Source organism: Jaculus jaculus, chromosome 2 (genome assembly GCF_020740685.1).
Source record: "Jaculus jaculus isolate mJacJac1 chromosome 2, mJacJac1.mat.Y.cur, whole genome shotgun sequence".
NCBI lineage: Eukaryota > Metazoa > Chordata > Mammalia > Rodentia > Dipodidae > Jaculus > Jaculus jaculus.
In genome coordinates, this window is record NC_059103.1 from 41888318 (window position 1) to 41911324 (window position 23007).

At 45.9% G+C, this 23007-nt stretch overlaps 2 pseudogenes; both read right to left on the minus strand.

The window, feature by feature from the left end:
* Positions 1–450: 450 nt before the first annotated feature.
* On the minus strand, positions 451–1246 carry LOC101605316 (annotated as a pseudogene).
* A 2228-nt stretch (positions 1247–3474) lies between these two features.
* LOC123458648 overlaps positions 3475–23007 on the minus strand; it is a 33281-nt pseudogene continuing 13748 nt past the window's right edge.

The window sequence follows — 23007 nt, forward strand, 5'->3', positions numbered from 1 at the left end:
CAGAATAACAGCTTATCATCCATGTTCTTTTATTGGGGGGGGGGAGCATCAGGGGGTATTAAAAACAAAACCACTTGCAGTAAGTATTTTGTGCATTCACAAATACACACACACACACACACACAAAATCCAGAATGGTCCTTCTTCATACCAGTTAGAAATAAGTTCTAACTGGAAAATTTCCTCCAACATTTAGAAAAAGCTATTTCAATGTAGAGGAAATATACCATGGTATCAAATGTTCTGTTGTTAAAAGTAGTATCTCTAGAAAGCTCAAAGTAACTAGTGGTGCTCTTGATGCAAAAAATAAAATAAAATAATTCTGACAACTGTCAATATTTTCAAAACCAATGTGTCAAACTTGACCTGCATTAGAATGCAGTTATTTTTCACATCAGTAATTCAAAACCCAAGACCAGATTTTACATATATATATAAACATGTAAAAGATTATTGAGCATCATCTTTTGGACAAGAGTGCCAAGTCAGCCTCTCTTCATAGAAAGCGATGATGACCAAGGACATTTCATGTTCACGTCCTTCACTACCACCAAGTCAGCCTCATCGGAGTCCTTCCATTTCATGAGAAACATCAATTCCCCACTGCTGTCTGTGGCACCAATTATTTATTCAGGATCAAGACCTCTGGCAAAGCCTCTGGGTTTGTCAGCAGCATCTCTTTTCTTCTTGGATTTGCTATCATCAGATATGCTGTCAGATAAAGATTTTCTTTTTGTACCATCTTTTCCTTTACCAGCCTTTTGAGAATTAAGAAATGCTTCAATTAACTCTGGGCAATCTAAATTTTCTTCAGGTTCCCAAGTATTGTCAGCATCTGTAAACCCCTTCCACTTCAGGAAGTACTCCACCTTCCCATTCACTACATGTTGATCCAATACTTTTTCTACCAGAAATTCTTCAGGCTCTGCCTCTTAAACAATTTAAAAATATTTTTAAAATATGTTGTTTATTTATTTGAAGAGAGAGACAGAGAAAAAGGGTGAGATAAATAGAGAGAGAGAGAGCACACACCAGGACTTCTAGGTGCTGCAAATGAACTCTGGACACATGCACCACCTTGTACATCTGGCTTATGTGGGTCCTGGGTAATTGAATCTGGGTCCTTTGGCTGTGAAGGCAAGCATCTTAAGTGCTAAGCCATCTCTCCAGCCTACTCTTCAACTTTTTTACTCTTTCCATTCTGTTTCTTTCCCACCTTTTGCAAAGTACTTTTATTGAAGGCCATTTTTAAAAATTACAGACTGGAAGAGTTCACAACATCTGATGCTCCAAGCTGTGGGTCCTCAAATTTATATTTTTTTCTTTTCAGAGAGAGGAAGGGAGAGAGAGAGAAAGAGAGACACAGAGAGGGAAGGAGAAAGAGAATTGGCATGCCAGGGCCTCAGCCACTGTAATCGAACTCCAGATGCTTGTGTCACTTAGTGGGCATGTGAAACCTTGCACTTGCCTCACCTTTGTGTGTCTGGCTTACATGGGATCTGGAGAGTCGAACATGAGTCCTTAGGCTGCACAGACACACGCCTTAACCACTAAACTATCTCTCTAGCCTGGATTTATTATTTTTGGTGGCACTTATTGTCTTGATTTTTTTTGTTTGTTTGTTTCTTGTGTTGTAGAGATTTTGCATCTCAGGGTTAATTTGATGTTTGGGTTTTCTAATTATCTGCAGTATTCTTAGATGTACAAGTCTGAGAATACATATCTTCCAGGTAGATGCTTAAGGTGCCAGATGTGGCTCTTAAATGACTCTCAGAGTAACAGCAAAAGTGACCCTAGATGTTGGGTTTGCCTGCTATGCAAGTATTCTAGTAGGCTGGGTAGAGCAAAATACAGGCAAATTCTAACATTCAACTTAATAATATACACATTCAATCAAAACTAGCATTGAGTATTTATGTAAGAGGGGTATTAAAACAAACAGATTGTGTTCAAGAGATTGCTTAGTGGTTAAGGTGCTTGTCTGCAAAACCAAAGGACCCAGGTTTGACTCCCCAGGATCCACATAAGCCGCACAAGGGGGTGCATGCATCTAGAGTTTGTTTGCAGTGGCTGGAGGACCTGACATGCCTGTTCTCTCTCTCTCTCTTTACCTGTTTATTTCTGTATCTCTATTTCAATTAAAAAAATCATCTAACAAAGTCAAAGTCCCTAAGGATGTATGTTGCCCCACACTCTTAATCCTGTCAACTGGGGGACTGAGCATCCTGGTCTGTAAAGGGTTCCAGATCAATTTGTGGCTGATTGAGACCCTGCCCCCCACGAATGACAGAAGAAGAGACAAAGACATTATAAATCAGGAAGCCACATAGGACACCTCCAAAATATAGCTTATTCAAGAATGGCAAATTTGACCATCCATCAGATTTAACACATCACTTGCTCTGACATGGAAGGTGTGATCGGCACTTCCAATGCAGTCTTTTTTGGTGGGTACTAACCTGGTGTAAGTAGGCCCCTGTTACCCTTTGGGATGGCTTTGGTCTCAGCTATGTGGCGTGTCCTCTTGGGACCCTCTCTACTGTGCTGTGGGGTCAGGTGGGCTGGCTGGGTTTGTGGCTGCTCAGGTTGCCTGTGCTGTGTCCTGGGTGCTGTGTAGCTGAATTCCTTTCCCAAGTCTCCAGTGCTTGCTGGTGGTTGGGGGAGGGGAGGCTGTGGAGGGTGCCTGAAGTTATGCCAGAGCTGTATAGCTGGTCCCTATGATCCTCTTCCTCATGAGCCACTCAGCTGGTCCCTGCTGACTTCTTCAGGTTTCTTGAGTTTGTGAGGAGGTTGGTGTGAGTGGAAAATCCCTTCACCTGGTTTCTCCTGTGGCTCAGGCAGAGCCTGGTGGCCTGCACTGCTGCTGGAGCCTCTTCTGCCTGCTTCTGTAGTTTCTAGAAGCTCTGGGTCTCTCCTACTTCGCTGCCGTGGTTGATAATTTCTAATACACCTTCACTTTTTGGCAGAAGAGTGTATTTTGATGTTTCTCTGCTTATTTCCCCTCTGGGCTGCTTTGGTGTCCTCCTATACCACATCTTACTCGGAAATCCTGAAGCTTATATTCTTAATGAGCAGAGAGTTGCTGACAATTTCTGGTTTGGAGAAAGAATCTCATGAGTCCATAGACATTTGGTTATCCTCAAAGTTGTTTCCTAAATAATGAATGTCAAAGATGAGTCTGGTTGGAGCTGGGTAGGTAGGGAAAACAGAAATCCCCACTCAATCAAGCTCAAGACAAGGGGTTTATGTAATCCCATAAAAGCCAAGGTCAGGGTGGGTGACACAAGGGCTGACCCAGGAAACTGACAGTCACAAGAAATACCGAGGCCTCCCTGATGGCTCTATCTCCCTCTACCAGCTTTCTTTGCTCACCTGGAGTCCCAGGCTGCTCTTAGTAGCAAGTAACAAGGTTTCTCTTATAGTGCTGATTTTCCCCTTCCCTCTTCTTCTTCTTCTTTTTTTTTTTTTTTTGAATCATTTAACTTTCTTTACTTAAAACCAGTATTCCACTCAAGAATGACAAACCCTAAAATGTATCCTCTTATACTGACCAACGTAACTAAGTACAAAGGAAGTCAACGGTGTGCCCCATTAGCATGCTGCGGTGTATGTCAATAAAACAAGCCCTCCCCGCCCAAGCCCTGGCCCCTGGATAACATCGATAAATGATTGTGCACTGCGTGATGATACCATTAGGTGAGAACTTTGGTTCATGCAGTCGGCTGCCACAGAGGTTGCACCCAAAACCCACAGCCCTGGCATCCAAAGTCAGTCAGTGGTAATGGCTCATGGTGTCAGCCGTGCTCTTTCCACAACACCAGGTGAATACTGTGGTCAGGCATGCTGGTGGCAAAAACCAAGCCCGTGTCATTGTGCCCGTCCCGTCCATTCAGCCAGGACGCTTCGCCTGCCAGGAAGCTGGAGCCTCTCTTTGATTTCCTGTACTCCGGCAGAGGCCAGCGGCTAATCAAGCTCTTTGTCCTCAAGTCCATGATGTACAGGTAGCGGTTGTCAAACAGCAAGGCAAAGACATCTCCAAAGCCAAGCAAGGCCAAGTTTGCTACCTCAGGTGTCTTGATGACCCTGAGAATATCATAACTGGCAAAGTCCCACTGGTAGAGACCAAGGGCAGAACTGCAGACAATGTATTTGCCGTCAAAATGAAGTCTTGGCTGCAAGCAGATACTTCTATCTTCAGAGACAGACAACGTCTTCAAGCACTTGCAATTGATTTCTCTCCCAATTGGCCAAATCTTGATTTCATATTTGTCTGCACTTAAGAGAATATAATCCCCAGGACTATGCAGGAGAGATTTGACTTTGCACCTCTGCAAAACCACCTTGGTGACCCACTCCGTATGCCCAGTGAGTGTGTTCAGGCATGTCCCAACAGATAAAGCCCATACTTTCACAGTGAAGTCTGCAGAGCCACTCACCAAGATACCCAGTTCATCATTGTAGTCCACACTAAACACTGGCCCAGTGTGCCCCTGGAAGTGCTGGGTCCTGGCTCGGGTACTCCATTCCCAGCAGGCCACAGTGTTGTCAAAGGAGCCTGTCACAGCTTCTGTTCAGCGAACTTCACCGCTGCACAAGTGTGGATCTGGATACCATAAATGCACTGCCCTGTGCTTACATCCCATAGTTTTGCAGACAAGTCATCTGACCCTGTACAGAGAAGTCCATCTTTGTAGTAAAGTGCATACACTCTGGCACTACGTCCAATTAATGATGAGGTCTCAAAGGCTTCATGGTCCTCCAGTTGCTTCATTCTGAAAATAGCCTTCAAATAAACCTTCTTCCAGTGCAAAGCGTCCTGAACAGAATCATCTATCTGCCAGCCCAAACTTCTACACGCAGTCTGCCACACCTCTGTACAGGCACTTATCACCTTCCTTATTCCACTGCTTAGAGACGAGGCAGCACGTGAGTAAAGTCTGAGGATCGAGCCACTTTAACAAATAAAAACTGAGCTCCAAGGGAAGGAGTTTGAGGAAGTCCCGCTTGAGGAGAGTCTCCAGGTTATTGGAGAGATGTCTGAGCTGGACTGCCCCACTCAGACTAATCAGGTGATCCAGAGTTTCATTTTTCTGCAAGTCTGTGGCACATCAAAATATTGTATTAGTTCTGCTCAAAAAGACCATTCAAGCAAGACTGCTGAGCGAGCGCCCCGGGGCCCGGGACCTCGCGCCCGGCTCACACCGACTAGGTGCGCTCGGGCCGCCAGGGCCTCGCAGCGGCGGGGTCCGCTCCGCAGCCACGGCGCCTGGACCTCTCACAGGGGAGCGGCTTCCCCCCTTCCCTCTTCTTTCTCTCTTTCTTTCTCCCTTCCTTCCTTCCTTCCTTCCTTCCTTCCTTCCTTCCTTCCTTCCTTCCTTCCTTCCTTCCTTCCTTCCTTCCTTCCTTCCTTCCTTCCTTCCTTCCTTCCTCCCTCCCTCCCTCCCTCCCTCCCTCCCTCCCTCCCTCCCTTCCTTCCTTCCAGAACGACAGACACAGATAGAGGGAGAGAGAGAGAATGGGCGCGCCAGGGCTTCCAGCCTCTGCAAACGAACTCCAGACACGTGCACCCCCTTGTGCATCTGGCTAACGTGGGACCTGGGGAACCGAGCCTCGAACCGGGGTCCTTAGGCTTCACAGGCAAGCGCTTAGCCGCTAAGCCATCTCTCCAGCCCCCCTTCCCTCTTCTTTCATGTCTGTTAAACTTCGAGCTTACCCAAGGTTCAGTCCTCAGTCTGCTTTATTAGGGCCCTAGTTAAGTATGTTCCAGACACAAGGAAGGCATTGGAGAACAAGACAGACTTCCTGTTCAGATAGGAAGTACTGTTCATCGAGGAAGCAAGCTCTCTGATGGGGAAGGAGAGAAGGGTTAGGGTGGCACATAGCAGGGAACTCAATGCCATCCATAAGGACTGTCCAGATTTGTTTCCAGACCTGCAGTTGCTACTGCCTACCAGGCGTTTCCATTTCTGCCTTCTGCAGCTGCTTAGATTCAAGCAAATGAACAGTAGAGGCAATCTTATTCCCACAGCGTGGTTATCAAGCTAGTACTGCATACAGCTACTTATACGGGCACATCTTTCCAGTCTTTGGTGAAGGTACCTGGCTCTTCTCTTCTCTGATTACTGATATCCAGTGGGTTTTAGGTCTTATGAGGTCTGCTGGACCCAGTCTGCCCTGTCCCATCACCATCACTTTTCATTCTCCATCTTTTTTTAAAAATATTTTTATTTAGTTATTTGAGAGCAACAGACAGACAGAGAAAGAGGCAGGTAGAGAGGGAGAGAATGGGCGCGCCAGGGCCTCCAGCCACTGCAAACGAACTCCAGACGCGTGCGCCCCCTTGTGCATCTGGCTAACGTGGGACCTGGGGAACCGAGCCTCGAACTGGGGTCCTTAGGCTTCACAGGCAAGGGCTTAACCGCTAAGCCATCTCTCCAGCCCATTCTTCATCTTTTTTTTTGCTGCTGTCACAGTGTCAGGTCTTCTCTTTAGTTGTAATTCTTCCGTCTCTTCAGGCTATCAACCACCTGACCTCCAATGTAAAGCTTTATTTGAGGAAAAATTAACTATTTTTTCCTACTACACTGTCAAGGCGCATAACAGTTTGCCTGCAGCTACTTGTGATGGTAAATCCCTCTTGTTTAATTCATACAGTTTACTACAAGACTTGATGTCTGATGAAGTAAGAATAGGTTGTTTTAAAATGCTCTGACTATTCTTAGCTGTGGTGTGTGTGTGTGTGTGTGTGTGTGTGTAGCAAAATCTTTTTCTTTATTTTGGAGAAAGCTATGCTAAATAAGCACAATTTGGAAGATTGGACATATGTGACAGGATTGTGACATTTCAAAACATCAAGCAGGTTATCAGTACTGACCTGCACCACATCTCATTAGTCACCAAATCCCTTTTACTTATAAGAAACTTGCAACTTTTCAAACCCAACAAAATGATCAGTAGCCAGATTATTGCCATCATCAAATTATTTTTAAATTTGATGTTGGCAGTTAGCTTTAATGAAAGTTATACACATGCATAATTTGAGGAGCTAAATCATTTTACTTCTTTTCATATGAAACATAGAAGACCCCTCCCTTCCTGTTTACTCAGATTAACTTGAACTTACTTCTATGCCTCTGACTGAGATTTCAGAACTGTGTTTGCTGTCTGTTCTTTTTTCAATTGCATCATTAAATTTTAAATCTTATCATCCTGAATATTTCTTGCCTGTTGCCCATGTGAACCTCTCCTTTCCTTCCTCCTCCCAATCTGGTTATGTCATAAAATTTTAGATTCGCATAAGTATGCACATATAGGGGGTGGCAAATGTGGTAGACTGGTAACTAAAAGCAAGTATAAAGAAATGAGCTGAAAGAGGATGAGAGAAGTGGGAAAGGACACATGAGACAGGTAGACAGAATGGGGGAGGTTATTATGGAGGGAGAAGGATTGGGGACAGGAGGGAGACAAGAATCAACAAATATAACTTGTATTTGAAAATGCCAGGATTAATGATACCTAAAACTCTGCATGTCAGCTATTTTTGTTTGCTTGTTTGTTTTTTGAGGTAGAGTCTCACTCTTGCTCAGGGTGACCTGGAAGTCACTATGTAGTCTCAGGGTGGCCTTGAACTCATGATGATCCTCCTACCTCTGCCTCCCAAGTGCTGGGATTAAAGGTGTACGCCATCACACCCAGCTTCAACTATTTTTACTTTTTAAAAAATTTTATTTATTTTTATTTGTTTATTTGAGAGTGACAGACAAAGAGAGAGAGGCAGAGAGAGACAGAGAGAGAGAGAGAGAGAGAGAGAGAGAGAGAGAGAGAGAGAGAGAGAGACAGTGAGAGAGAGAGAGAGAGAGAAAGAGAGAGAATGGGTGCACCAGGGTCTCCAGCCACTGCAAACGAACTCCAGACGCGTGCACCCCCTTGTGCATCTGGCTAACGTGGGTCCTGGGGAATCGAGCCTCGAACCGGGATCTTCAGGCTTCACATGCAAGTGCTTAACTAATAAGCCATCGCTCCATCCCCTCAACCATTTTTTAATTGCATGAAAACTAAAAAAAGTTTTAGATTTGTTTGGGGGTTGACATGAATATGATTGCATAAAGCCCTGGTTGTAGTTACCTTCACATTGCTGCGACAAATCACCCAACAAAAAGCAGCTGATGGGAGGCCAGGTTTCAATTTGGTGTACAGGCCCAAGGGGAAGCTCTGTGATGGCAGGGGAAAGCATGGCCTGAGAGAAGCTGGACATCACCCTTTGCCACAGCAGGTAGAGAACAGTAGCAGGAGAAAGAGGCAAGTTCTGGCAAGGGGGAGCTGGCTATAACACCCTGAAGCCGGATTCCCCAGAACATACCCCCTCCAGCAAGGCTCCAGCTTCCAAAATGCTATCAGCTGGGGACCAAGCATTTAAAACAAGTGACTTTATGGAGGACAACTAATTCAAACCACCACAGCCTGTTCAGAGCCTAGCCACATTGTAAACCACAATGACCTTTTCCATACAGCTCTCTGTTTCCTCTGCAGATCACAATGATCTTGCTTTTCTATTTACACATACCTTATTCAATCCTCAAAGCTTCAATAATTGCCCAATTCTTTCTTCACAGCTCCATCTTCTAAGCGGTCTCTTTTTAAAGTTATTTTTATTTTTATTTATTTGTTTGACAGATAGATAGAGGGAAGAGGCAGATATATAGAGAGTATGGGCATTCCAGGGCTCTAACCACTGCAAATTCATGCCACCTTGTGCATCTGGCTTACGTGGGTCCTGGAGGATTGATCCTGAGGCCTTTGTCTTTGCAGACAAGTGCCTTAACCACTAAACAATCTCTCCAGCCCTAAGCGGTCTCTTTGAAGAGCCCTGATGTGCCCCAGTGTGGACCAGAGGCGTGGCTCATGCCCTGCATCCTCACACCAGCCCTCTACGCCTCTCCTTCCTCTGAGACCTCACGGCGGTTTATGTCCTGGTGCCCTTCAGTACAGCCCCAGGGAGAGGATCCGCAGAGGTAGATATTTTGAGAGCTCCCATGTTTGAAAATACTTTTATTTTCCCTAACAAACTGCTGGGTGGCTTGCATAGTTACGAAATTCTAGGTTGGAAAACACTTCAGCCACAGAATACTGAAAGCATTTGTCATGGTTGTCCAGCTTCCTACTGAAAAGTCTTTCTGATCTTTGTTAAGTATATAGGGAGTTTTTTTTTTCTTTGAGGAATATTTCAAATTGTAGTTACAATAATATTTCATCCATTGGTCTGAGTCCTTTGTAGGTCTTTAAAATCTGTAAACTCAAATCTTTCAACTCTGAACCCGTCCCTGTGTCTATTTTCTCATTCTTTGGAACTCATATTTAGATTATATTGTATCTCCTCTTTTTTTAACCTATTTCAATCATGTTTTTTTAAATTTTTTGTTTATTTTTAGTTATTTGAGACTGACAGAGAGAGGGAGAGAGAGAGAGAGAGAAGGACAGAATGGGCACACCAGGGCCTCCAGCCACTGCAAACGAACTCCAGATGCATGTGCCACCTTGTGCATCTGGCTAATGTGGGTCCTGGGGAATTGAGCCTCAAACCAGGGTCCTTGAGCTTCACAGGTAAGTGCTTAACTGCTAAGCCATCTCTCCAGCCCTTTAAAATTTTTTTATTGTATTTGAGAGAGAGAGAGAGAGAGAGAGAGAGAAAGAGAGAGAGAGAGAGAGAGAGAGAGAGAGAGAGAGAGAGAGAATGTAGGTGCACACTAGGGCCTTTAGCCACTGTAAATGAACTCCAGACACATGTGCCTCCCTGTGCATCTGGCTTATGTGGGTCCTGGGAAATTGAACCTGGGTCCTTTGGCTTTTGCAGGCAAACAGCTTAACCACTAAGCCATCTCTCCAGCCCAATCATTCCTTTTTGTTGTTTTTTTTTTTTTTTTAAATCTTCTCTCCTCAATTTTCTCTTCTATGTTCCTATGGGATTTTTCACTTCCACTGTGTTTAAAAGTCTGAAGATACATTGGCTCTGTTCTCTGAGGGCTTCTCCCCATGACAGCCTCTCCTTGCTCTTTGTTTTCCTCTTCTTTTTCATCTCTGAGGATGTACCCCCACTGTACATCTGTCTTGACTAACATTTTAATGTCTGCTATGTTGATCTCTCCTCACCTGTCAGGAGAGCTTTGATTTGTGCCACTAACAGGGACCTCAGTGCTCACTGGCTATGTCGTTGGGGCTGGCCTGACCTGTGTGGGAGAGATCATCCCTTAGAGATTTTCAGCATCTGTAGGTTTCCTTCTTGCATAGACCAGATTGTTTCTGGCCTGGTCTCCTCAATTGCTGTTGATGAGTCATGGGGGAGCTGCAAGAGGCAGCAAACGTACAAGGATGCTTAGTTTTCAGCGACATTCCCGCTCGCAGGTCTGGCGCTCTCCCGTATGTCAGCCTCCCGTGGACAGTCTTCTTCCCACGGACGGCTGTGTCTCTGGCTGTGCAGGGTGGGAGGAGCCTGGCAAACTTCACCTTCTACAGAATTCCTCCCAATACTTCTTTTAGACCTACGGTCGTTTTATTTCCAGGGAACTGGCCCCTGAGCCTTCAACACATTCTGCAGTTTAATGCCATTGCTTCTTGATATTCTCCACTGTTGCTCTAGATCTTGGTTTCAGCTCAGTTGCCAAATTATTTGCCACTCTCTCATGCACTTCTTAGCTTCTAAAAAGAGTATTTTTTTATTTTTTTGCTAGAATTCTGTCCTATTCTCCAAGCATGTGTTTCTAAATTTAAAAATTGCTTTACTGTCACTTGGAGTGAAGGGGTAGAAAGAAACAACAAGCATTTGTCCACCCACTATCTCTAACACTGAAGTCACCTAGTTACTTATTTCTTGCTTTTTCTCCTCTATTTGGGAATGGAGTCACCATGTTCAACACACATGCATAGATGCAAAATGAAAGCAAAACACAAACGTGCATGTGTGTGTGCATGTGTGTGTGTGTGTGCCCTCTCAGATAGGTGCCTATGCCCGTGTGCACAGGGGCCCAAGCCAGAGGAGCTGTGTAGCTCTTCTACCTTGTGTCTTTGAGATAGTCTCCCCTGAATCTGGAACTTGTTTTTTTTTTTTTAATATTTTTATTTATTTATTTGAGAGCGATAGAGACAGAAGAAGATAGAGAGAATGGGCACGCCAGAGCCTCCAGCCATTGCAAATGAATTCCAGACACGTGCGCCCCTTTGTGTATCTGGCTAACGTGGGTCCTGGGGAGTCAGGCCTCGAACCGGGTTCGTTAGGCTTCATAGGCAAGTACTTAACCGCTAAGCCATCTCTCCAGCCCATGGAACTTGTTTTTTTGTGTGACTGTCATTAGACAGGTTGACTAGTGAGCCCCAGAAGTCCTCTGGAATCACTGACACATACAGCCAAGCCCCGCTTTTGGCCCGGGTTCTGGGGATCAAAGCTAGGCCATCATGCATGTGCAGCAAGTTCACTCACACACTGAGCCACTTCCCCAGCCATGGGACTTTTATGACATTTTTAAATTTTTCACTAACTTTGGGAAGAATTGGCTTTTAAAAATGTCTTATGTATTCTTCTTATATGTGTGTGTGCTGTGTGTGCGCGTACATGTTCATACATGTGCATGTGCTTACCTGTATGGAGAGGTTAAAGTTGGGCATCTTTATTACTGTCTACCTTATTCTTTGAGCCAGGGTCTCTTGCAGAATGTGGAGGTGATTTGGTTAGTCACCGAGCCTTAGGGACTTCTGGCCTCCCCCTCCCCAGTGCTGGGGTTGCAGGTATGCAGCATTATGCCCAACATCTTATGAGGTACTGGGTGTCTGGACTCAGGTTGCCATGGTTGTGCAGCAAGCACATTATTTACTGAGCCATTTCCCCAGCCAAAAATGTCATTTAAAAAAAAGCCATTTGTGGTGCTGGAGAAACTGGGTCCACAGATAAAATACTTGATGCACAGGTGTGAGTACCAGAATCTGGAACTCCAGAACTCATGTAAAGTCTGACGTGGTAGCAAAGGTGTTTGTAATCTCAATGCTTCCATGGCAAGATGGGAGGCAGAGAATCCCTGGAAGTCTGTGGGCCAGCTAACCTGGCTCATGCAATGGTAAATAATGAGAACCTTTCCTCAAACAAGGTGGAATGTGGGTTCCAACAACTGAGGTTGTCTTTTTAAAGATATTTTCATTTATTTATTTTCCAACAGAGAAAGATTGATAGAAGAGACAGACAAAGAGAATGGACATGCCAGGGCCTCTAGCTGCTACAAACAAACTCAGGACACATATGCAACTTTGTGCATCTGGCTTTATGTGGGTACTGGGGAATTGAACCTGGGTCTTTAGGCTTTGCAGGCAAGTGCTTTAGCCACTAAGCCATCTCTCCAGCTCCTGAGGTTGTTTTTTAACCTCCACACATGCACATGTATTCACTCAAACATGCACACACATCAAACACACAATTCAGTTTTAGATTTCACACCTGTGAATCCTTGCTCAGCCCTGCGAATTCTGAAATGATATGTATACAACCAGAACACTTTGTCCCTTTTAGCTGTTACTGTCTTTTCCTTCTCCATCCCCTTTGCTATTTTGAAATACTTTTTAGACTATTGAAACAATTGCAAAATATTACAAAGTTAGCATAGACCCCCTCACCTAGCTGAACTTGACTTTCCCCTTAAGATATAAGGGTCCTGGAACACTGTCTGAGGGGGGAAAATTGAGCCAGATCCTCTAAAGGGCTCACCCCCATCTTTGGGTTCTGTAGACTGTCCTGACCACATCTAGCTATCTTACAGACTTTGACTTCCTCGTCCATGATCCAACAAAAAGAAGCAAACAACCCCAGCTTGTAGGAATCCACCTTTTCTTGAAAAGGCAGATCTGGGTTCGGAGATTAGCAATACATGGTGAAGCTCAAGTTTCATTATCTGGAAGGTGATCAGTGCTCCTGTGACAAGGGATGACAGGAAGACTGACTGCTGACAACTGGACCCTGGATGGGAGATGACAGTGGAAGATGTGGTGAGACATGGAACAGGTCCATCAGGAGCAGGAGGGTGGACTCTCAGAGATGAGAATGGGGATGCCAGAGGACAGAGGAGGCTGGGGGCTTCTGTGGAATGGACAGGATGATGACATGGAGCAAGTGACAGCAGTGAGAACGCTTTCCTATTGCACAGTGTCACCCAGGGACAGCCCCGGCCTTGTGAGCCATTTGGCACGGCTTGCAATTCTACTCACATGGACTTGTCTCCTTTCCCCTGCTGCCCCTCTTCTGCCTCCCTACCACCCATGGGTGTGTGCATGATGGTGCGAAGTCATTTACAAAATTAGAAAATTCCTCTTGTCACCACCCTTGCCCGCCCTCTTGGTGGCCCTGTGATTTTATGGGTGACGTGTTTGGCAGCTCCCTACAGCCCACACAGTGCTGAGAGACAGTGACAGAACACTGGGGATGAACACCCACAAGGGTTATGGGGTCCCCTGTCCTGTTGTCTTAGCATTTTATTGTATGTATGCAAGTGACTGGCCAGATGCCAGAGAGAACCAATGGACAGAAGGGGCTGGATAAAAGATGAACACGATTTCATCTTGCCAGAAAGTTTCCCTGACCCTTCTCCTCCCAGCATGATGCTTGCTTGCGGGAGCGTGGGTGTCTGCGTGCGTCCGTACGTCTTAGGTTACAGAACACTTCCATGCCTAACTTGAAGCATCCCTCTGGGAGATGCCAGGAAGCTTATATTTATCCGACTTCCAGGTAAAGAATGCAGAGATGGTTCTCAAGAGCATGAGACTGGTGGTCAGGAGGTTCAGGGAAGAAATCTAGACCTTTCCAAAGTAGAGGGTCCCAATGGCTCAGAAAGCAAGGAAGCACTTAGGCTTCAACCCGATAGGAACCCTGCAGAGCGCCCTTCATTTTGCATGTGGCTTTGGGTATTTCTGAGAGAAATAACTGCAAAGAGACTCAGATAAGAGGCTGTGAATACTCCACTGAGAGCAATGACCATACACCTCTCTTTCTTTCTTCGAATTTCTCAAAATTCTCCCATACTTACCACTTCACATAGTCTGACAACCTGTGGGATAATGTTAAGCTCCTCTGGCCCAAGATCACACAGCTGGTCAGTTGGACAGTTAGCCTCTGACATGTAAATGGTCTGCCAGCAAACCCATGTCTGCCCCACCAGGCAGTGGTGGGCAAGGGAGGCAGCACTGGAGTGGTGAACTGACTTCCTCTAGTCCCCTAGTTAGTACTAGAAGCAGGGCTTCATCTGGTCTTTGCAGGGAGAGCTCTTTCCTATGTGGCTTATCAAACCATTCCCACAGGGGCAGCGGACAGGCTGTGCTTGTCCATGTCCTACTATTAAAACAAGGTGCCCGAGGCTGGATACTTTGTAAAGAAATGAGATTTATTTCACTCACAGCCTGGAAGCTAAGGTGCATGGCACCAGGGGTGGGGAGATAGCTCAGTGGATAAAGTGCTTGACATGTTAGCATGAGTTTAGATCCCCAGAACCCATGCTGGACATGGTAGAGGGTGCCTACGATCCCAGTATGTCTACCTGAGTTTGGATCTCCAGTACCCATGCTGAACACTATAGAGGGCAATTATGGTCCTAGGGCGCCTACAGTGAGAGGCAGGAGAATTTTCCAGAAGTTTGCAAGCCAGCTAGTCTGGCAAACATAGTAGTGAACGGCAAGAGATTCTGACTCAAACAAGGTGCATGGTGAGGGTTAATACCTGAAGTTGTCCTCTGACCTCCACATGTGTGCTTGGGTACACACACACACACACACACACACACACACACACACAAAACACCAGCATTGGCTCTGCTTGATGAGGGTCTGTAGGGAGCTAATGCAGACGCCATTACAAGATGGCGCTGGCTTCCTGCCAGTCTTGAGGTAAACAATTCCTTATTTAGGCAGCGCCTTTGCGCCAACCTCGCTTGAGGTTGCGCATGCGCTTGATGCACCTTGTCCCGAGCCTATCCCGTGGCTCCTGTGGGCGGGTGAGCCTATGGCAGCCAATCAGCAGGCGCCCCGTAGTATTCTGCCCTATAAAAGCAGCTACACTCCTGCGCCCCTCGCCATCAGCTTTCCTGTTAACCAAGAGGCTCTCCAATAAAGTGTGATCAAGAAGGATCTTCGTTTGCTGGTCGTTCTTCTCCTGCTGGTCAGGGGGTTCGCTGCAAGGGTCTCCTGGCAGATGGCACCACAATGGCAGGGGTTCATGAGAGAAGAGACCACATGGAGAGACAGGAAGCCCTGGAGCAGAGAGGCCAGTTTGCACTTTGGCAACAACCCTTCCACAAGAACCAAGAATCCCATGAGAGCTACATTAATTCCTACCCAGGGCGGCACCCCCAATGACATAACTACTTCCCACTGGTCCCCACCTCTGCATGGTTTCATCATTTCCCATAATACGCTTCCAACATGAGACTCGGAGGGACGTGCTCACGCCATACCCGAACCACGGCGTGGGCTCCTTCTCCAGCTTTGTGAGGCAGCAGGGAAGCTTTGCAGGGCCTGATGTGAGTGTGTGGAGAGAGGGAAGGAGGGTTGTTGCTGGGGTGGGGCTGGGTGACTGTGAAGCCAGGGGAGCCAGAGAGCCAGCACCTAGCAGCTGTTATTTTTGTGACCGTGTGTTACTCTCCTAAGGAAACCTGCTTCGACATTTCACACTTCAGCTGAACATAAACCCTGGCATCAGTCAAAGTGACCGGCGTTCTTATGCACAAGAACTAGCGATCACTGTCGGGTGTGGTGGCACAGGCCTTTAATCCTGGCAGTTGGGGGGCTGAGCTAGGTGGATTACAAAGTGAGTTCCAGGTCAGCCTAAGACAGAGGGTGAGACCCTGCCTCAAGAAGGAAAAAAAGAAGGAAAAAAAAAAAAAAAGATGGCCAAGTGGCTAAAAGCACTTGCAGCGATGGGTGGGGTTGTGCACACCTTTAATCCCAGAGATAGGAGGATTGCCATGAGTTCAAGAACACCCTGAGACTCCATAGGGAATTCCAGGTCAGCCTGGGGTAGAGTGAGACCCTACCTCGAAAAAACAAACAAACAGAAAAAGCACTTGCTACGAAAATGTGAGGAACTGAGCTTGAATCCCCAGAACCCATGTAAAGCCAGATGTGGAGTCATGCACCCTCCTTCAGTGAGAGAGGAGGTAGGGAGACTCTTAGAAGCGTGTGGGCCAGCTAGCCTGGCATACATGCTCAGCCCTGAACAAGAGACCTTGCTTCTGATGAGGCGGAAGGCAAGCAGAGACACTCAAAAGTTGTCCTTTGACCTCCACATACACCCCATGGCACACACATTCCAAACTCACCACACATGTACACACCTCATACACACATGCAGAAGATCAGAAAAAGAAATAGAGATTTCTTCTGGAGCATGGAGTTATACAAAACTCTCTCAACGTAGACCTTCCGTGATGTTTCATGAGTTAAATCTACTCCAAAGGTGGGAGGTGAGGGGGAGGAAGAGAGAGCAGGGGTAGGATGCCACGATCCCTGAGTTGTGGAACACTGGGTCTTCTAAATTAGGTTAGTCAGGCAGAGGAAGGCTTGTTTCACAGCAGAAAACCCCTGCTTTCTTCCAGATGGGAATCAGCATTATTCACAAGAGTGATGGTAACTAGCTTACGAAACAGGGGCATAAGCCATGAGTGAGCTACTGTGTTAGAAAGCTTTCTCATTATGGTGATCCGTGATCCATGTCTGACATACATAAATTAAGTAGGGAAAACTTTAGCTCACAGTTTTAGAAGTGTTGGTCTTGGGCTCCATTGATCCTGAGCTCATGGTGAGACGTGACATCGGGGTAGGGGGAACATGTGGCAGAGCCTACTCAACTCATGCCAGACAGAGAGGAGAATAGCAGTGACAGGAAGGAGCCGGAGTGAGAAATAGTCCCAGAGACACACCCTTTGTGACCTACTTCCTCCAACTAGGGCCCATCTTCCATATCCCACAGTTCCACAACCTCCTCCATAGTCTTCAAAATTTGAACCCATCAGTGAAATAAACCATTGATTCCCTTAGCCCGCATGAACTATTTTTTGTTTTTGGAAATGTTCTCACAGACACACCTAGAGTGTGTCTATTCATAGATTAGAATTATTAATTAGAATCTATTCATAGATTAGAGTGTGCTCTATTCATCTAGGCTTATGGCAGTCTAAGCAAGTGGATAATTGAGATTTACCATCATAACTACCAAACAGTCTTTACTGGTGCAAGACAGTGTGGTTTAAGGTAATAGCTGTGGTTCTAAGAAGCTGCGAGCAAACCCAATGTTAGGAAGAGAGATGTGTTCTTATTTTTCCTTTAGTTTTTTGAGGTAGTGTCCCACTCTTTTCTAGACTGACCTGGAATTCACTATGTAGTCTGAGGCTGGCCTCTGCCTCCCAAGCGCACCGCCACACACCCAGCTAAGAAATGCCTTTTAAAATGTACAGAGTCTTGATTTCTCAGAGAATGACTGGGGAGCATCATGAAGAGTGCTTTGTGAAGCAAACCTTAGTTTATCTCCCATGTACATACATGCATGTGCCTGTCTGCATGTGTTTTCCTCAGCTGCAGAATCATTTCTCCAACAGAAGAAGTTTATCCTCAGAGTTTCTTCTCTCACGCAGTATCCTGACTCTCCTCCTTTGCCCAGAGTCCCTTGTGTCATCTCCTCTTTTCTTTGAGAGGGTTTAGATCACTGAAGTGGTGGATGGCCCCCTACAGAGTCACACCGTGAACAGGTCTGGTCCAGGAGCACTTTGCTTCTTCTGGGACCTTTCTGCAAAATTGACGAACCTTAAAGAGCACTTGTGAGTGAGTTTGGTTAATGTCTGCTTGGGTTTGGGACATGTCTTCCTGTGGTCCCAGTTCCTTCATTGTGCCCTGATTGATGAGTTAAACTCTTAGGGAGTAGCAATCTTCTTTGATCCTGTAATAGTTTGACACTTGACCCCAGAAGCCAAATATGAACTTATTTTGGACAGTGCCTCTGGAGATATAACTGATGATCACAAGATGACATCCATCATTTTGGGTTATCATGGGCCCTAATCCAAGGACAAGTGTCCTATAAGAGTAAGAAGGGAGGGACAGGGGTTGGGGGGCTACATGTACAGTGCCCCAAGAAGCAATCAACACTGCCGAAACCTTATTCGGTACTTCTAGTCTCCAGACCTGTGAGAGGATAAGTTTCTGTTTACTGTCATTAGCTGTGGCAACACAGAAAAATTACACAAATTTCCTTATTGTTGCAATGTTTATAGTATTAGAATATGAAGTGCCTGTGGTAATATCATGGGCACCCAGACAGGCTTCTTTGGTTGAATCACCAGCAGTAAGAACAGCCCTTAGTCCTTCCTCCCACAAGTGCCCCACATCCACATTGAGGCCAACCTAATCACACACACGCAACAGAGCTGTGAGCCCACATTCGCGTGGAAGAATGTCGACGGCAGCTCCGTGGCTCAGTGGTTTAAGGTGCTTGCTTCCAGTATATTGATTTTTTTAAATTTTATTTTTATTTATTTATTAGAGTGAGAGAGAGAGAGAGAGAGAGCAAGAGAGAGAATGGGCGCGCCAGGGCTTCCAGCTACTGCAAATGAACTCCAGACTCATGTGCCCCATTGTGCATCTGGCTAACATGGGTCCTGGGGAATTGAGCCAGGGTCCTTTGGCTTTGCATGCAATCACCTTAGCCACTAAGCAATCCCTCCAGCCCGTGCTTCCAGTATATTCTTTCAAGTCTGACTTCTTTCACTCATCATTTTGTATGTGAGACTCTCCCATGATGCTGCTTGGGGCTGCCGTGTACTTATTTGTGTTATTATTATATGTTTGTATTTTATTCTGTCATGTGAGTAGACCTCACCATGCTTATCCATTCTGCTGGGAATAGTCTTAGGCTTTTCCTAACTGTGCTTCTGAGGTGAGTCTATATCCTTGTCAAACTGAAAAGCAATATTAACTAGCTGTATTAGTTATTTTCTCATTTCTGTCCCCAAATCCATGACAAGTAGCAAAGGAGGAAGATTTTATTTTGGTTTATAGTTCAAGGTTACAGTCCGTCATGGCGGGGGCAGCTGGTCACGTTGAGTCCACAGTCAGGAAGGAAAGAGTGATGAATGCTGATGCTCAGCCTGTGTGGTGCGGTTTGAATGTACAACGTGGCCCGTAGACCCATGTGTTTGAACACTCCATCCCTGGCAGGTGGCACTTTAGGAGGTGGAGGCTTGCTGGGGGCAGTGCGGCCCCGAGTCACTGGGAGCAGACCTTGAGGTGTTGTAGTCCAGGGCTCCTCGGTCTCTCTCTATTTCCTCCCTGCTTTGTGACGCTGGTTCCTGCCGGGGCCATGCTTTCCTCACGATGATGCCCGCTGCACTGTGGAACTGAAAGCTGAAATAACTTCTTCCCTTCCCTCACCAGCTTCTGGTTGGGTATTTTGTCCCACCAATGAGAAAGTAATTGATATAGCTTGCTTTATCCTTGTCCCCCCCCCCCCGTTTTCAAATTGGGGTTTCACTCTAGCCCAGGCTGATCTGGAATTCACTATGTAATCTCAGGGCGGCTTTGACTCACAGCGGTCCTCCTGCCTCTGCCTCCCGAGTGCTGGGATGAAAGGCATGCGCCACCACGCCCGGCTTTATCCCTTTTATTCAGTTTGTGACATTAGCCCACCAGATGGCCCTGCCTACAGTCAGGGTGGGTCTGCCTACCTCAATTAACACAATAAAAAAAAAAAATTCTCCACAGGCATTCCCATGGATTGGTTTCCATGGCGATTGTAAATCCTGCCAAACTGGCAACCAGAGGCTAACCATCACATCCTTACAGGAGGGCACTGGAGAAAAGGACATAAGGGCGGGTTGATCGCTGGGTATTTCTCCAGCACATCTGCTGTCTTACAACTTTTCAGAGCCCTCTCAGCCGGGAGGAGCCTCACTCACTCACTCTACCATAGTGCTATAAACTTATAATCTTCCTGGCCCAGCCTCCCAGGATCCTGGATTTCAGCTGTGTACTTCTTAACTTGGCCAAGCCATGACAGTTTTTTTTTTTTTTCAAGGTAGGGTCTCCACTGTAGCCCAGGCTGACCTGGAATTCACTGTATAGTCTCAGGGTAGCCTCGAACTCATGGCGATCCTCCTTCCTCTGCCTCTTGAATGGTGAGACTAAAGGCATGTGCCACTACATCTGGCTTCATGTCAGTTTTAAATACAAATTAAAATCATCAAACTCATCTGTTGATTATCAAAGTAACATAGTTGATTTTTTTTTTTTTCTTGTACCTTGAACATTCCATGTGCTTTGTTCTCACCACAATGAGGGAAATATTGGGTTAAGCAAACTCAAACTGTGTTTACTTCACTTCTGGCAGCCCAGAAGACAGAACCAACAGCTTCTTAGACTATAGAATTATAGCAAATGACATACATTGTAGTGTTTTATCAGCAGATGACCTCTGAATTGGGTCCCAAAGGATGAGCAGGTTTCCGTAGAAACTTCCAGGTCTCCTCTCATGGCTTATACTGTTGTTGGCTTATTAACAGCTCGGAAAGAAGGACTTGACTCTTGGAGAAAAACATAATTTCCTTCTTGCTGTTGGTGGACCCTCAGGTGGGGTCCACCTCAGTGGAGATCTTGGAGGAGGACAGAGCCTCGAGGTGGAGAGCGTGCTGGGTCAGCCTGCTGGAGGAAGCCCAGGGCGCTGGCCCAGACACTGGGTTTTCTTTGGCAGAAGAAGGTTCAGATCTTCATGTAGGTGGTGCCAAGCGGGCCAGTGTAGTGAGCTCACAGCACTCCATGGGTCCTGGCGCTGAGGTGGAGGGAGGAAGAGAAGGGCTGGGGGTGGCTCTGATGGCCCCAGGTTTGCAATAGGTAGGGCATCAGGCCAAAGCAGACAGGAAATATTCTGGGCTTTCAGACACTATGTCATATGATTGTTTATTGGGAAGGAGGAAACCATGCAAGGGGCAAGGGTGCCCATCACCACCTCTGGAGAGAGCCAATGAGTGCTTGTACCACTGTCCCACTGCCCCCATCCCGGGCACACAGGTGAGCTCTCTGTATCCTGAGCCTAGCCACCTGTATGCCCACCAGTGCCACAGGGGAAGACCTAGCTTTCCTGCTGCTCTTTGGTAAGTCACTGGTGTGCAGAACCTCACTTTCCCCATCTGTAAAATAGAGGAGGAAAGCTTTCTACCTGAAAAGCTGTGGAAAAGCAGACCGGAACATCTGCAACCGTGTCATGAGTGATTTCTTAGAGCAACCATCCAGGCTGGAGAGTTCTGGGGTCCCAGTAGATACCTTCTTCTCTAAACTCAAGTGCTGACTAAGGGGTGGCTCTGGCCAGAGATGCCTCTCCTTACACCTCAGATCCCACTGCCAGTGGATGGAAATGGCACTCCATCAATCTCCTCTCTGAGGGGAGCTTGGTGTCCTTCCAGTCTGATTGGCTTTCCCGCACCTGTCTCCCAGAGTGCAGCCTTCCAGATCGCTGGATCGTGAACTCACGCTGCCTTTGTGCATGTGTCCTTTCTTTCGGGCTGTGCTTCTCCCTAGTACTCATCAGATCTATGGAACTCTTTGCTAAAACACTTGAGAAGGCTCCTGACCTCTAGCCACACTGTATATCAGTCCTGGGTTAAGTGTGAAAGAAACCAAATGAAACCATAAAACACATTAGAAGATACCCATTGGAAGGTATTTCTAATAGGACACAAGTCACAGAATGGATGACATCTGGATCAAGCTTCAAGAGGTGAATAATGCAACCAAGCAATTTTTAAAAATATTTCATTATTTATTTATTTGAGAGAAAGATGGAGAGAGAAAGAGAATGGACGCGTCAGGGCCTCCAGTCATTGCAAACGAACTCCAGACAGGTGTGCCCGTTTGTACATCTGGCTTATGTGAGTCCTGGGGAATTGAACCAAAGTCCTTTGGCTTTGCAGGCAAATGCCTTAACAACTAAGCCATCTCTGTAGCCTGCAAGCAAAGTTTGATGCTGTGTACATCAAGGAGACTCTCAATAGAAATGTATAGGAAAGTGATTAGAAAGAAGCTCAACAAGTGTTTAATGTTAAAGGTGGTTATCTTTGAGGACAAAAGGAAATTTTGTGTGTTTTATGGGTATGGATGGAAGTCTAATTTTTTTAAGAATATTTTATTTATTTACTTAAGAGAGAGACAGAAAGAGGGAGAGAGAGAGAGAGGAGGGGAGAGAGAACAAACATGTTAGGGCCTCTAGTCATTGCAAGTGAACCCCAAACACATGTGCCACCTCTGCATCTGGTATTGGGACATCAAACCTGAGCCCTTAGGCTTCTCAGGCAAACGCCTTAACTGCTAAGCCATTTCTCCAGCCCGGAAGTCTATTTTTTTAAGAACTCTGTATACTATATATTATACGTTCATAGTGATTTAATGTTGCTTATGTAATTTAGAATATTAAAAGCATAAGTAAAAACAGAATTTAAAAATCTAATGTCCAGGCATATTTGCAACATATATGGCAGACAAAGGGTTAATACCCTCACAGTGTGAAGAGATTTTATAAATAAGTAAGAAACAAGGTGAACAGCCAATTTGAGAATGAGTAAAAGGTCACAAGCAATTACAAAAAAGTGAAATGGCCAGAGAGCATATGAAAAAATGTCAGCCACATTAATAACCTTAAAATGTAATTAAAACAGGAAGTTTGAACTTTTTCAAAGTATAATCTCAGAACCGGCTATGTTCATCCTTGGTCTCCCAGTGGCTCAGGACACTTGGGTTCTTTGCTAGCTTTTGATAAGGGGTGGCCACTTGCTCCCATGAGAGAGCACACTTTGGGTAAGTGTGAGGAATAAAAAGTCTGTAGGCACTGTGGTTTCCTGGTACGGCCTCTGGGAATTGGTAGACAAGACTTTCTGGGCTCCCTCACCCCAAAGAGTTTTCACCTGCTGGGCAGAAAGATGCTCAGATGACCTGGTAACAGACCTGTCACCA